A 13,031-nucleotide genomic window follows, 5' to 3' on the forward strand; every position below is an offset into this window, starting at 1 on the left:
ATATAACTGTTCTGTGATAAACTTATTCTCCTTATGTATAATTTATTTTTTTCTTTGACAAAACCTAAACTTTGCATAGTCAAAAAGCTTTGAAAGTAACCATATAGAGATGCACTGTCATCTCAAAGTTTAAACGGAACTGAAAAAAGACAGTATCTCCTGTGACGCAAATCAAGACACAAGCCTAACACAGATGGTTTAATACTACATATTTTCAAGAATGAATGATGTCCTTATATGTGCTTACACAGCATCAGCCTCAAAAGTGCATCTATGGATTGTGACCGGAGCCCTGTGCATTACTGTAGTCCAAATATTGTAAAACTCACCTACACCTTTAACTCACTGCTTAACTCACTAAAAAAAAGAGCCAAGGGAAACACAAGAGGTTGTTTGGTTTAACATAACTACTAGCTGCAACTCTTTCTGTAAGATTTAGCTGGTTTACTTTATTAAAAACAGTAACCAAAGGGGATGTCCAAAGCACCCATCGCCACTGCAGATCTTCAGATTATATTTAGCGCTCCACAGTCATCACCCTAGGTGGGGAACCCTGCAAATAAATCTGTAGCAAATCTAACCATCTTTGTTACTCAGCTAGGAAATGGCTTCTGTTTCCACCCAAAACCTTGCACGAAATCCTGTCAGATTCAGAGCCGTAATTCAACCTGTTGTAGACTAATTTGAATGTACAAGGACTTTCTACCTTGCACAGTGATAGTCAATATTTAAATCTCAAAGGCATTCTGAACTGTGATTTGTTGTAGAAAATTTTTCAGTTTGAGGAATTTGTTAATTATTCTTTTCCCACCTCTTGGATATGGCTGGATATGTCTTCTGCATCCAAGACTATAGAGTTAGGCTGGTGTTAGTGTGCTTTTTCCTCTCTGGGTTCTCTGACAATGTGCTCTGCTTTTGGGAAGAGCCAGTGCCACGACTACCAGGAGTGAAATGCCCTGTCATACTCCTAGGTTGTATCATCAAGACAGTCTTCTAGCCTGCCTCTCATCTTCTCAATACTACTTCAAGAACTATCATTTAACAAGAAAAATTAATCAAAGCAAAAGAATGAATGAAAGCAAAATCTAATTTAACCATCCTTTGCCTAAATCCACCAGGCACATCAGATCCCAATCCACCATAGTCTTATTAAAACATGGATGGTTGAAAGGTGCTGTAGGATTTATAAAAAGAAAACAGACTGTCTCAGAGGCTGATGCCAAATAACTCATTGCCTGAGTTATCACTCTTCAATCAAAAAGTCTATGAAGGAACTACATAAGTCATTTAGACAGCAATCACCATGGAGTTATGCTGGCCTCTCATGTCAGTGATGAAACAGCCAAATTCCCTGACAGTGGTGAGTTATTCCTTTTATCACCGGCAGAGCTGCCAAAAGAATCATCAAGGCTACAGGCATGGAAAACATAAGGCCTCTCCAAATTCAAGTGATAAAAATACAATGTGTTTTATTACTTTAATCTTTACAATTTAAGTTTTGGAAAAAAAAAACATCCCTGCAACAATGTCAACCACAGTTAAGTAACAATATGATTAACTTAACTTAAACTGAGCATTTAATTACTGTAAGGAAGCTTTCTTCCAGACCATGATCTCTGGGATCCTGTTCCCACCTCCCTCTGCCCCCAGTCTCTCTCCTAACTAAACATGTATCTTTTAGCCCTGACAAAGCCAGCATAAAATATTGGGTGTTTTATTACAAATAGTAATTCTGTCACTTCAGGGGGAGATTTTCTTTCTCTAGTTATAGTAATGACTTAGTATAGGAAATTGGTCATTTTTGGTTGCACTTTAACATTGCTCTAGAGGTCACATACTGTAAGCAAGAGTATAAGTGTTTAGAAAGATTTCTCTGCCTGGCCTGACTGCCTTTAAAAATCCCAGAGAAAGTAAAAATATATCCATTTTCTTGCATAGTTTTAAATACTTGTTTTAAAACCCTAGCGTGTACTGAAGCAAAGCAAGTTTTGTGGGCCTGATTTCAATTTGAGCAGAATTTCAGTTAATAATGTTGCACGCATAAACCCTCTTTTAACAGTCCATAATATTAAACTGAAGACAGGACTGCTAAAGAACTTTGTTATTTTTTCTCCCTGTTAAATCAGTATTACAGACTTTCAGCAGATGTCTTTAATAGACATTGTTATTAAAAAAAAGTATACATAAAATAAATTCAGACCATTTCTTCAGCATTACTTATTCCCACCATTAAGAGCAGGATTTCTCCCGTATCTTCAAATTATTACTTTTATACCTAACACAAACAAACAAAAACTCATCTCCAGACACTATAAACCTCTGTCAGCATCCACACTATTCCTGTATTTAAAGAACTGTCACTACTTCCATTGACAGTAACCTCCTACTTTTACAGGTTTAAAAGGTAGCCTTAAGAATGTGTTCTAGTAGAAACATTCCAGCCCATAAGCATTTTTTTTTAAGTTGGGAAAAACATCCATCTTCTTCTGAAGCTGTTGGATGCCAAAGAGGTTTTGTAGTGCCAGGCATTTTTCTGAGCTTTTATAAAAACTTAAAAATAATGTCAGCGTTGAGTTAACTTCTTGCAATGTATCACCTAATAAATTTGTACCTTCGTGTTTTTACTGTTCAGGAAATGTTATTACACACAATCATTTTTTCAAGGCAAAAAACCACCACAGGTGATGTCTCTGGGTCAAACTGTCTACATGCCTAAGATAAGAGGGGGATTTAAATTAGACATTATGAAGAAATTCTTCACTATGAGGCTGCTGAGACACTGGCACAGGCTGCCCAGAGAAGCAGTGGCTGCCCCATCCCTGCAAGTGTTCAAGGCTAGGCTGGATGGGGCTTTGAGCAGCCTGGTATATCTTCAATGCCCCTTCCAACCCTAACCATTCTATGACTCTGTAAGTACATGAAGTCACACTTATGCTCCTGTCATAAAATAAGCCTTGTTGCTCTGATGTGAGCATACAGTTCCTTATCTCCAAAAATTAGGCTACTTATTCACCTAAGTAAATACAAATTTATGAGCTACAGATCTCCCCTCTTCCCCCCCCCATCTGCACAGGTAACCTGAGTATATATAAACTGGGAGATGTCAGAGTACTCCTGAGTTCCTAGGTATCAACTAAATCTTGTCTTCTTATTGATACAAGCTTCTCCCTTGACAACCTGATTTCCAGAGAAACCTAATGCATGATCAGATGGGAATAGCGGCAAGTTCTTGGTCTGGGTAAATAGGGAACTGGATCTAGGACAACCTTAAGAAACATCTGGAGACGCAATGGACTCTGGAATTAGGATCCTCTGGAGTAATTCTACTGAGAGCAGAATATATACTGCATACGTATTTTTATATGTACGGTATATATATAATATGCGTTTTTATACTGAGTAAATTAAAGTAGACTTTGGTCCATCAGCAGTACATAATACTCTTTCTTACATATTTACTGTATGAGTGAAAAAGAGAAATAACAGCATAAAAGCTAAGCTCTCTTGGTTAAGTCCATCTTCCCATCACAGACTTCTAAAGGCTCAACTCATAACTCTACACTTATCTCAACAAGAGACCTTTAAGGCTAAATGCATTAAATTCTCAAGTGCTGCATGGATTGCTGAGGTGCTTTAAAAGGCTGGTCACTGTTTGCTGTATGAATCTTTACCTGTGTGAATCTGATGTTCACAATACCATTAGTGTGTTAAGTATTTACTTCAGCAGATGAAACTATGGTATGGATGGAAAATGGCATCTTTTATAGCCATTGAAAAGAGCAGTTTAAGGCAATCATTAAGGGCTGTAGGGTGGAACCAGACTGAGTTTGTTCCATACACTACACTATTTCAGTTGAAAGAGACTACAATGATCGTCTAGTCCACCTGGCTGACCAGAAGTCAAAGCATGCTATTAAGGGCATTGTCCAAATGCCTCTTAAACACAAACAGGCTTGGGGCATCAACCACCTCTCCAGGAAGCCTGTTTAGACATAGGTCCTTCCACTCAAGGAAGCACCTTAGCTTTGTGGTTGAAGGGTCACCAGCTGCAGGTCATAACTACACCATAGTCATGGGGTTTAGTCAAGTCACTAGATTTTCAGTTTCAGAACAACAGTCTTCATTCAGCAGTAATCAATCATTATTTATGTTAAAATTTCAAGCTCTTTTAAAACTGACAAGAAATTCTAAAGAAAATGAAAGCTGTTTTCTTTATCCTCCTAATTCTGCTTGGAGGAAGCATCAGTGAACATTTATAAGTAAATTAGGGAATAAAAAATAAAAGCTACCCAAAAGCTATGATTGCCACTGAGGAATAGTCAAATTCATTCTATGAATTCTGGTACTTTTCCATGGTGTTAGATACTGTTGAAGGAAGTAAACCTCATCTTTTAATCAGGGAAGTGCATCTGAGAAGCTTGTCCAAAGCATCCTAGTTTTAATATCCTCTACTATGCTCTAGTAGTCAAGCAGCCATAATAACCTTGAATTGTCCTCAAGACTGTAGCTGTAGCTGCCTAGCTACATGTAGCATCCACATGCATCACTAAGGTCTGAGGTATGAAGCACAGACTTTGTTTGAAAGAACTGCTGAGGAGATTAGGCAACACCTGAATGAATCAGAGACTTCATGACATAAGATAATTAATCTGGATGGCCCCAAGAAGGATCTACATCTGAGAAACTGAGTAAAAGAAAACAAAACACACACAAGTCACAGTTCTGCTGTATCTCTAAATATAATCCAGCACAACAGCTAATCACAGAATCACAGAAGCTCATGCAGTTCCAACCCCCTGCCACAGGTAGGGACACCTTCCACTAGACCAGATTGCTCAAAACCCTGTCCAGCCTCACCTTGAACACTTGCAGAGATGGGGCAGCCACAGCTTCTCTGGGCAACCTGTGCCAGTGCCTCACCACCCTCACAGGGAAGAATTTCTTCCTGATATCTAATCTAAATCTTCTTTCAGTTTAAAGCCATTCCCCCTTATCCTATCACTACATGCCCTTGTAAGCTATCTTGCCTACCTTTAATTCTTTTCCCCACTATGCACCTTGGTTGCTTCATTGGCTAAAGACATAAATCATGGTTGCCTGGAGTGGCCAAAATTTAGACGGATGCAACCACAGACGAGAGAGTTGGTGACTGACTCTGACATCTGAGAATAGCTCTGAGTAAGCTGCTGCTTTTCTATCAAGAGTGGGATCATTTTTTTCCCCTCTAGGTATGCACATTTCATAGCAACACATTCTGTTGCTATTTAGGACTCACTGGACACTTCCATTACAAATGTTCTTTTCCTGAGATTTATAACCATAGCTTTTGTTACAACGATCAGTGCCAGACAAAACTTGCCTCATTTTGTGTTTCATTGTAAAACCAGGGCTAGAGCCACCTTCACAGAAGTTTCTGCAATTCTTTTGGCAGGCTTGTGACAATTACTAGGTGCTGTTAGAACAATACATAGCTTAAGATCAAGACTCAGCAACAACTCTTCAGCTTCCAAGTTGATTTGTCTGTTTAAAAATCAAAAGGGAGGAATCCTCTGCATTCAAAACAGAATCAGCATTGAGTGGAGCGCTGAATCAATGATTGAAACCACGGAAAATGTTTGTGTGAACCCCAATGAGAATCAAAATAGCTGCATTTTGCAGTGCTCTATTTATATCTCTATAATTTTGAATGGTAAAGCCAAAAATAGTCATTGCAATATGTCAGCTCAATGTAATTTTTCTTTCCAAGAGACATAAATCAGTTTTGGTTTTTTTTTTGGTAGAGAGTAGTAAAATAAATAATAGTTTTCCACATAGTTTTAGAGGGTTTTTTTTGTTTCTAAAGTTTTAGTCCTTTGTGGCAGGAGTTCCTGGCATCTAAATATGGCCTTTCCCTCATCTGACTTCATTTAGGATATACATCTACCAAGAGACTTTAAGAAATATGTAATGATTTAGCAAGGCAGCTAGTTCAGGTGGGGGATAATTGGGCTTTCGCCCTCCCCTTCACTCTGTGCCACTGTTTTTACTCTCTCCATCTCCATTGTACCCTTAAAAGCAGCAGAGCCGCAGCCAAGCATTGCACACTCTCCACAGCCAGCAACTTCCTCTGAAGCTGCAGTGCATAATTACATCCAGCTGCTAAGGGCTGCTGAGAGCAGGACAAGCAGCACCCTGCTGCCCAGGCAGTAACCCCCAGGCTTTGCAATGTGGGACACCCCCAAGAAGGCTCCCATACTCTCGTAGTAAAAGTTGAGAGAGCACAACTCCCCTCCACCCCAGTTCCCTGTACAGACAGAGATACTAAAAGGACAGGCGGTATTCCAGCCTCCCTCCCCCTTCTCTCCTTTGCTTAAATCCATTTGTTTAAAGGGAAGAAAACTCCTCCTATGGCCCCTGCTGCTACTCTGCATGACCCACTACTGTGAGGGTCTGAGGAGGCCTGACAGCAAGCTGCATTAGGAAGCTGTGGAGCCCATCGTGACAGCACAACAGAGATAAAGACCCTCTTTGAATTGTATTTGCTAGACCCTGGGAGCTTCACCTGCTGTGCAGGGTTTTATCTTTTAAAATGCAGAATTCTTGCTGGCAGTCATCGAAGTTCACGATAAACCTAAACAGTTCTCTGAGGTGTTTGTGACTTATGGACGTCGGGGGTATAACAGACACTGCAAATTGCCAAACAATGTTTTGCAGTTATGCAGCTCTAGGATCACAGAACACTTATCATAGAATCACAGAATCACAGAATGGTTTGGTTTGGAAGTGACCTTAAAGATCATCCAGTTTCAACCCCCGTGCCATGGGCAGCTTCCACTACACCAGGTTGCTCAATGTTATGTGTTGATGAACTGTGTCTCTTCAAATCAAATTTATACCTCAAGAAAGCAATACCAGATGCATTGAACATTTTGTTCAAGACAACAGAAAAAATCTGTGACAAAGCTGAGGACAACAAAACCTGCATTCTTACCCTTACATCCTGTTAGGATTACAGAACATTCAGACAGTAAAACTGTATTATATGTAGAACTGTAGGCTCAACCTGTATAGATGCAGCTTATGTGAAAAAATCCTATGCCAAACAAAATCACCCTGGGTTTTCTCTTACAGAATGTGAAGCTTCACAAGGGCACAGGAAGGAGCTCTCATGAGGCTTCACAAACAGAAATTTCTGCAAAAGAATAGGAAGTCTCCCATAAACCCATGGCATATACAATCAGGGCTTTTGGGTAGAGTATTAGTATCGACTGCATCCACAAGCAGTGGCTAATGAAAGTATCACAAGTGCCCAAGTGATTTAGGAGCAAGCACACATTACCAGGACAGATTTTACACTCTGGGAATACCAAAAAAATCAATGATAGGGGTTTGTGTTTATATCTCTCTTTTTTTTTTTTTTTCTTCTTCCTTCCTACCTGGGTGGAGGAGCACAGTCAGAACAGCAATGACACTGTCATTCCAAAGTCATCATGGCTTTTTATGCCATAACACATAGCTGTTTGGGAATCCTGCCAGGTTCACTGTTTGCACTCTCCCCTTGTGTGCACACATGCCCCAAACACTTTAATGCTGTTCTTTCCTTTTGCACTATCATTACCTGTGCAGCACACACATAGGCCTATCTCCACCTCTGCACCACAAGGGGAGCATCTCATCATCCTCACTTCTCAGGCTACACTTGTGCATTACATTGGCTTTGGCACTAAAACAGGCTTAAGAAATTGCCCTCTGCTGTTTGCCTTGCCCACTCTGTTTATCCTAATTCATTTAACTGATCCCATTCCAGCTGATCCCATTAACACCGGCAAAAGAAGGAAGCAAGGGGTGGTAAATTGTGGTTGAAAGAGGGATGAATGAGCAATGAGCAGCTGGATGGAGAAGAAAGTGGTAAACATGAAACCACCTTTGCTGTTGGAGAGTGTACAAGGAAGAAATGTTCTCAAAAAGCTTGATTAATGGTAACTTTACTCCTTTGAGTGCTTCTCTCTATTACATGTATTCCACTTTGCAGGATTTCAAAGTGGCAACCAGAGCACTTGGAGTGGGATCTCAGAGCCTTGAACAGACTGCATATGTTTCCCGTTAAGCTAAGGCAACTGGGAGAGGAAAGAACAGAGGAGTGAGAAATGCACAGCACCACACAGCACGAGGACAGGAAGCGTGCATATACATTCTATGGCAATGGGATAAAAATACAAACCCAAGTGTCTGCAGTACACAAAGGTGTGTGGAAAGAAACATACTTGGCAGAGAACTGGAGGAAGTGTGCTTTACCTGATACAGGAGCCCAGTTCTGACTGCTGCAAAGGTGGTTGTAATTCATGAATGTCACACAGGTAGCATGGGGAAAAGTGCACACATGAACACCATTGTGGTGGCATTTTGTACTCGTTGTGACTTGCTGTCAATGATGAATAAGCAAAGTGGTGAGGTAGCACGAGAGGCCACACAGGCATAAACATACACAGCTGGAGCACCTACTTTGTTCAGCCTTTTTGATTTCTGATGACTTTCTGAAACTTAATTCCTTATTAGTCTTCTTTAACCCAAATTTCTATTTTTTCACCTTCAAGAATGGGCTCACACATCCCAAATAAAGTTCTAATCTTGACTATTCATTCTGAATGTTTTCTTGAGCAAGCACAAGCTCAGCTGTCCTTCTCATTTGGGCAATTTGCAGGTCCCAGTGACTTAGCTATAGGATTTGCTAAAGGAAAATTCTTAGGCTCCTAACAATGAACAGGCTTAATATAGGAACAAAATTATTTAGGCTCTCATACATATACACTTGGTATAAAGCACTAACAATTGAGCATGCAAACTCAGAGGATGTTGTCCTGTAATTACACGCTGTTGATGCCAGGTTGGTACTTCCCAATCAAATCACAGAAGGGTTGAGATCAGGAGATACCTCTGGAGATTATCCACACCAAGACCCCTGCACTAAGGTGGTGCCTCAGAGGTGTGTACTGTTGGATTTTAAGTATCTCCAAGAATGGATACTTCACCACCTTTCTGGGCAATGTGGGCAAGGCAGTGCTTGGTCACCCTCACAGTGAAAAAGCCTATTTTAATGTTTAAATGGAGTTTCTTGTATTTCAATTTGAGCTTATTGCCTCTCATCCTGTCACTGAATGCTACCAAGAAGAGTCCAGCTCCATATTTTTTACATCTTTCCATCAGATCTTTAGATAATTTATGTAGGAGAAACTAGGGTGTAGGAAAAGGTCTACAAACACAAGAGGACTTGACACATAAAAATATGCCCCACTCATGTTTTACAAATAATGTAATTAAAGTTGCAAATCCATCACCTAACTGTTTCAGCCAGGACTCTGTTTATCTGTTTATTTGTATATTCTCTATGTTCCTCTCCTGCTCAGTAATCACTGGGATTATTTGATAGCAACTAAGTTATTTCATCTTTACAAATAGGCCAACTCAATTGCAGTTAAAAACTTCTTCCACTTTTTGTGTGTGAAACAAGAGTCCAACCCTGACTAAAGACAAGCTGCAAAACTCTGACCAATCAGCAACCTATCAGTCAGCAAACTACATTTCCTGGTGAAAGCGCAAAATCCTTTAACCTTATTTTTTCTAAGTGTGATACAAACCAGGAAGTTTCTAATTTTTAGCAAAGGAACAAAAGGTAGATTTCTATCCAGATTTATACATGTACCAGCAAGTCTTTCCAGACAGTCTAGGAAAAATTGTCAACAGTGTTGTCAGACTTCAGAGAAATAATGAGTATCTTATTTCAACAAATGGAATTTGATCACTAAATCCAACCTTCATGAAAGAGAAACGCAGTTGTAGGTTTGAAGCCTCTTATTCTTTCTCCCCCCCAAAAGCTGACAGTTAAAGGCTTGTAAAAGCTGATGAAGTTTTAAAATCAAAAGTTTCCAAATTTCAATCCAGCCCTCATCACCAATACCCCCACATTGTCTTCCCCCAAGTCATTTCTGGAAAAATGGTGATCATGACAAGGATTTCTGCTTGAGAGCATGATTTTCCTTGTTAATTCAAACTCAACAGACCTGTTCACCAAACATTCACTGAAAATTTGGTCTCAGCTAACTATTTTCCTCTATTAGGTTTTCCTTTCAGCAAAGTAAAACAACTATTGTGGTTTTGTCACAGCAGGGTAGGGGTTTTACATATATATATATATATAAATATATAGATTATATTAATATAGATTATATAATAATAATATATACATTTACACTCCTTTTGCATCATGAGCACTTATTAACTTGCCCTGAAATCAGAATGTACTGAATGTAACTGGTGTGCTGTGGGAGACTGTTTCTGGCTAAATCTGCAGGCCTGGTAATTAGAGATAATCTTTTATTTCCATCTGTACATCTTTGAAAGATAATAACCATAGTGCCCAATGACAGCATTTTTACCATTTTCCTTCAGAGAAAAACTGCAATTTCAGACATGTTAATCATGAAAAAGTGGCTCTCATAAAAGTCACTGTCAAGAAAACGAACGTAAGATGGAAGCACAATGAATATGGCAAAACCCCTTATTAGCCTGCAGGCCGGAGTAGAGGTGGTGTGAAACTGTAAAGCCACAGGCTTTAGAGAGCTGTGCTGATTAAGGGACAAAGCATTAAGAAAGAACACAGATTGTGAGAGATGTTAATATCAAAGAGTGACTGGAATTACTTAGAATGGTTCAAGGTAATAAATCTTCAGCAAATGGAATGTACTTAAGAAAGGAGAAATTTAGGTCAAATCACAGGAAAAGATTTCTAACGGTAAAGTACAGAAGGTTATGGAATACTTGCCTGAAGGAAGAGACACAAGGCATCTCCCTGGAGACTTTTAAAACTACACTGGAAAAAGCACTGAAGCATCTGGTACACAATAATCCCACACCAGGAAGGAGAAAGGCTAGATGATCTAACTGGCCTTTTCCACCTCTGCTTTCTGTGATTCACTGGTAATTCCACTGGCCAGTTCTGGTTTCAAATACAAAAATCCAACATCAACTGTAAGCATCCCCTGTTGAATGCAAATGCTCTTTGGAACTTACCTCTTTACCCCAGCACAGAATGCAAATGCTCTATGGAAATGCAAACAGATCCCATGTTTTAAGTTACTTTTATTTGAATATGTCTACCTTATGATAAGAAGATAATGCATTAGAATGTGACCAGTCATTATGTTTGTACTTACAACAGGGATCAGATGTGCTCAACCTGCAGTACTAGCATTAGAATTTCCACATTTTGAATGGATACTGTTTAATTGTGGTAGATTCTGTTATAATGTGCTAGGTATTGTTATAATATTGCTCAGCATGAAGAAGAGTGATATAATGAGATACTGTGACCTTTCAAAGGCAGCCTTACACCTTTTTTTCTCCTTTTTTTTTTTTTTTAGCTGATGCTCAAGGAATAAAGAAAAAAAAAAACCCAACAAAACAAAACACCAACCAAACCAAAAAAAAACAAAAAAGTTGGTATATTTTACATGGAGTCCTCTGAAAATCTTACTCTTTCCACTTAAAATAATCACTATGTGGTCTTGATCTCATGTTTGGAAAGAGCTGCAGTTATCTGCCTTTCCGAAATCCACACAGACACAGGTGAGTAGCAAGGATTGGGCCAGCAGTCCCTCTAAACGTCACGAAAAAGGTGAATTTTATAAATGTACTAAAAGTGAATAAGGGCTGTAGGACTAGATGAAGATAAATTAACAAAAATCATGCAGAGTGCGCCTCAGCATTACCATTGCAGTTTGTATGAGGAGTGTCATTTGAAGAGGTTTCTCCCGATTGTTTCATCCTGTCTGGTTCATGCCATGGAGCAGTTTGAATCTGGATTACTTTCAAACGAAGCTAAACTAGAAGATGTGTTCCAGCCAGTGCTGGACATTCAGCCCACTGCTCCAGACCAGAGCTTGTACAAAGCAAAACATCCTGAAAGGGACATAGTGCGGTTCCCAGCACCAGCTAGATTCACTGTTCAGAACCACACCCAGTGCAGCACACTACTTGTTAATGTAGACATAGCTGTATCAACTCTTAACAGTTCCCTTCTCAAAACTGATGGTCTAACAAGACTGTTGGGAAATTATTGGAGAACCCAGAGCAACACCATGCCTACAAGGCGTCTGGCTCATCAGTGACATCTTTTCTGTCTCCTTCCTAAGGGAGGTTCTACTGATCAGTTCAGGGCTGGTATTAACTCAGGCAGTGATCCCGTCAGATGGGTTTACACCCAGCACATGTTCACTGTGTTGGGGAAGGGCATATGTAGGTGCTTCCAGCCTTCTCATCCTTAGACCCCAGCAGGTCCACCATGGGCAAACACGCTGCTGGCATCGTGATTCGCACTGCACCCCGCTGGTGCTCCTGCCTACTCCCTTTACATCTGTCAGACAAAGCCACTGGCCTGCACCCACAGGGGGGATATAAGAGAAAAGGTGCCTGTATTTCACATCCCAGCTTTGAAAACTTGTAAGCTTATACTTGAATCAGTGAACTAACAGCTACTGCTATCGCTCACCTGCTACACACTCAGGGTGAAAACTCTCATTCCATTTCTACAGCAAGATCTTAAGATGTGCTGCTAGCGCGTTAAAGACACAATCCTCTGCACAGAAAGTAGCGCACCGCTGGTGTCAGGAACATTATGTGTCACTGTATTTTCTTGGCAGGGCAGGGCAGGGCAAGGCCTGGGAGCTCAAGCACCGGATCTGGACAATCACCACCTAATGCTTCCTGTAGCTTCAGCCTGTGAGAGGGTCACAGCACTTAACACAGCGGCCTCTACGAGAGCTGCAACACGTTCTTCACCTCCCGTGAAGTGAATGGCCCTCTGGCCCGGCCGCAAAAGCAAAGCCCCTTCCCTCCACACCCCAGCCTCCGGCGGCAGCTTGGGCGCCAAACAAGCTGGGCTCGCCCCCTGTTTTCCCCTTAGCACTACCCGCCACCTCCCTGCACAAAGCTGCAGCCACCGCAGTGCCGGCGCCCCCCACCCGCCCCACACCACCAGCAGCCCACACCGGCAGCAC

The 13,031-nt window shown here is 40.6% G+C and overlaps 1 protein-coding gene across 1 annotated transcript in view; it reads right to left on the minus strand.

Annotated features, from left to right (window-relative positions):
- MAML3 (mastermind like transcriptional coactivator 3) overlaps window positions 1–12,584 on the minus strand; it is a 278,034-nt gene extending 265,450 nt beyond the window's left edge. The window contains exon 1 of the mRNA XM_057419002.1: window positions 12,524–12,584. The gene's annotated coding sequence lies outside the window, so the exon portion shown is untranslated. The remainder of the gene's footprint in view (window positions 1–12,523) is intronic.
- Window positions 12,585–13,031: the final 447 nt, after the last annotated feature.

This window comes from Pezoporus wallicus, unplaced genomic scaffold (assembly GCF_028554395.1).
Source record: "Pezoporus wallicus isolate ANWC-B61680 ecotype Strahan unplaced genomic scaffold, APGP_CSIRO_Pwel_v1 contig_6597, whole genome shotgun sequence".
In the NCBI taxonomy this organism is placed as follows: Eukaryota; Metazoa; Chordata; class Aves; order Psittaciformes; family Psittacidae; genus Pezoporus; species Pezoporus wallicus.